The sequence below is a fragment of the Poecilia reticulata genome, linkage group LG15 (genome assembly GCF_000633615.1).
Source record: "Poecilia reticulata strain Guanapo linkage group LG15, Guppy_female_1.0+MT, whole genome shotgun sequence".
Classification (NCBI taxonomy): Eukaryota; Metazoa; Chordata; class Actinopteri; order Cyprinodontiformes; family Poeciliidae; genus Poecilia; species Poecilia reticulata.
The window spans coordinates 12037757-12041425 of record NC_024345.1 but is presented as its reverse complement, the minus strand read 5'-3'; positions in this window follow the sequence as shown (position 1 = coordinate 12041425).

Sequence of the window (3669 nt, the reverse complement as noted above, 5' to 3'; positions counted from 1 at the left end):
CCATTAGTTGCTTTTGAAGAATGTGCGTGTGTGTGTGTTTAAGAACAACATGGCTGCTGTGTGTGTGTGTGTGTGTGTGTGTGTGTGTGTGTGTGTGTGTGTGTGTGTGTGTGTGTGTGTGTGTGTGTGTGTGTGTGTGTGCATTCCTGACTCTTGTTTGTTAATGTTTTTGTGAAACACTTTGATGTTCCTCCAAGTGCCGGATGATCTCCGAGAGGCTTAATAACAAGAATGTGATGTAGTTACAGAGATAATGAGGTTTGCATAACACAAACGTTCGCGCAAGCACAGAAACAGAAAATTCATTTGCTTGCATTCCTCGTTGTCACACAGAAGCTGCGGTTGGGTCAAGTTGAATCTTTTCATGAAGCATTTCAATGTGCGGTTTGGCTGAGTGTTCATGAGTCAGAAGGCATCTGTTGCAATAAGACTGGAGTTGGTTTGTTTAGTAGCTTAAATTACGCTTTTCTTTACTCGCGTAAAACAGAAAAAAAGTGAAGGAAGATGTGCTCGAAAAAAGAAACCAGTGGACGTACAAAAAGGAATGTCGGTTTCGGAATCTACAATCAGGTTAACTATTTAGAGAGAAAATTGTAAAAACAAATGTACCCCCTTTGTCCAACAAGCTGACTAGTACCAGGTATAATTCCACGATTTATTTCACAAATTTTGAGAGAGTTCCAACTATGTATGATTCAGCACCAATGAAACTGTCTGAACCCTCTTTTCTAACTAACCATCCATTCGACTGAGGGTTGGGGTAAAAAAACCCAAAAGTGGTTTGTATGATGATACAGATTGATACACACATTTTTTAACCTGTTTTTTTTTATGTGCCTAATACCAAATCAGGATGTGCTCCAATAACAATGGCATTCTGGGATATGTAAAAGTCTCGCACTGGAATTCAAATTTAGGCTTGAACTAGACTTTAGAGACTAATGCCTGTAATTTCAAGATTACCAAAGAATTACAAAATAATATTTAAACAGTTACTTTTTGTATTTTTAGTGGGAATTTTGAACAAAATAGACCACTAGCTACATGCTAACACTAATGCAGACTTAAGTAAAAGTTTCTGTTTCTGAGGTAAGTTAAAGTTAACACAATCCTGCGACACGGTTATATATCGTATTTATCATCATGCCATTTCTTATTTCTTTGTGAAAGAGGCTCAGCAAAATTTTATTAAGTTGTTGTTTACTTAAAAATTTAATCCTTAAGAAGAATGATTTGGGCTCCTGCTTCTCTAACTGAACAAACTGGGTCAACAACCCAAGCTCTCTCTCAATGTATTAAGACCAAAACTAGCACCATTTTGCCGAGCCAATCTGTGAACAGATTTATTTATAGGATTTGCTTAGAGAAAAAGGATTGTGTAAGAAACAACGGCGCTTGTGTCAGAAAATAAAAAAAATAATCCTCAGTTGAACCTTCTGACTGCGTGCCTGTCAGGCACGCTTGACAAGCTGGGACAGCTAAGAAATGCGTTATCACTGCAACATTGAAATTCTGTCACAAACAAGTTACAGCTTCTGCTGCTGTTGAGCAACCTGTGAGACGAAAACTATATTTGTTTTAGAAAAAAAGAAAAAGCCTACGCTCGCCGACTGAACTTACCAGGTAAAATCAACCAGTTAAACACAAAATGTGATGACTTGGCCTCTGTTTCTCCATTAGTCCATCTTTCACTGGACTAAATACATCCCCTCTCTTTTGTGTTGACTCAGTGTTGTCTTGCTCCTAATGAGACAGTCAGCCAGCCGCGGTCTTCCAAGCTCGGCTGGCCCTGTTCTTTGTCTTGAATGGAAAAACCCTGCCAGAGATGGAGAGGCCTGCATCTGGAGGACAGGCGAAATAAAGCCGTTCTGTGACAGTGCCTTCAAAGAGAAACGGCACATCACATTCCCCAGATAACAGGAGGGGGAGCATTGGTAAATGTGCTGATGGAGGATGTGAAGTGTGTGTGTGTGTGTGTGTGTGTGTGTGTGTGTGAGAGAGAGGGAGAGAGAGAGAGCAAACAAGGTGCAGGTTTTGTTCGGGAGATTACGCTAATGGACTTGGCACAGAACAAATCCTTAAAGAGGTTATGCCTCATGGACCACTGGAGAGAAAATGTGGAAAAAGAAAAGAGGAAAACACTGAAATAGTCTGAGACCAGCAGGTGAACCATGCAGGGTGTGAGAGAATGAAAGAGTGAATGAATGAATGGAAGTCTTGTTCCAGAAACGACTTTTTAAATAACTATTAAAGTGGGAATTATAATTAAAACACATAGAGGCTCACATAAGGACTTCCTTTTTTTTTTTTTTTTTTTTGGTCACTACTAAAACAAGGAATATTTTTCAATTTCTAAAATTAATTCGATTTTATTACGTTTTAAAACTTAAAACAGCAGGAAACATAGAGCTTGAGATTTGGTTGGAGCAGAGCAAATAACCGCTTGAAAAAAATGTTCAAGGTTGATGTTTGGATATATTTTTAAATAAAACACGCTCATATCACTTTGGAGTTGTTTTTATATGTCGTCAACCTGTGTGCCAGCTGTACCTGATGCAGCACGCGCAGCTGTTGGGGAAATCCCCTCTCGTGCGCGCGGGGATTCCTCCGACTGGCATCTGTAGCTATATGGAGTTTGCGCTAGCTGGATGCTAACAGGTCGCCATTTGGACGTAAGTTGATTTTTCTAAAGTATACGTGATGTGTTGCTTGTTTCGGGTGAATAATTCAGTTGCGTGCAGAGATTTGTTATTGTTAAAAGATGCGTACACTGACTTACAGTTCTGTTGCGGTGTACCTCTCCACTGTAACTGCATGAAAAACCTTAATGTTCCCAAAAACGCAGTTTTATGACACCAGAAAGTCCTCTGTTCTGTTTTTGTTGTATTTTTTTTATTGCCTGACAGAACGGTGCTTTTCTCACTATGCGTTGAGGTAGCCGCACACTATAACTGTTTTGTTTATTTTGCAAACAAAATATTATGAACAAAAACCAAACGTGTTATCCTTCATTCAGCCAGCTAGGCAGTGCCATTCAGCAGGCGGAAGAAGAGCAGCATCACATTCTTATGCTGAGTGCAGATGAAAATGATCAGAAAGTGCTACTTTGTCATATCATTAAAAACGACTTTATGCCAGCAGTAATGGAAAAATACACGTCTACTTAGAACTTAAAAGTTTAACCTGATTGATATTAGTTTTATGCTTTGAAAGCCTAAGATTCTTAGCTCTACCTTCAACATGTTCCACACCAAAATGTGATTACTTATATAAAGCAGTCCACACACTTCCACAAGTCAGTGTGGAGGTGTGTGTGAATCCACATGTGCCATCCCTCTGGTGCTCTATAAATGCAGGCATGCGTGGCCATGTGGGCGGCTGCGTTCCTGCCGTTTCTCTGTGGATGTGAGTTTTGGGTATGTAGGCGTCTGGGAGCTTGGGCACAGCTGCAAGCCCCCAGGAGAGGGCAGAGGGATCAGCCTGTCAGAACTCCATCAATCTCAGATGAACCGTCCCTGCTCTTGTGCTTCCATCAAACCGGGGAAGGAGGAGGAGGAGGTGAAAATGAAGATGAGGAGCCAGCGGAGAAGGAGGGGTTAAAGGAGGTGAAATAGAGAGGGCTGAAAAAAGCGACAGAAGACGGAGAAGTGAGGGTGAGGTGAGATTTGG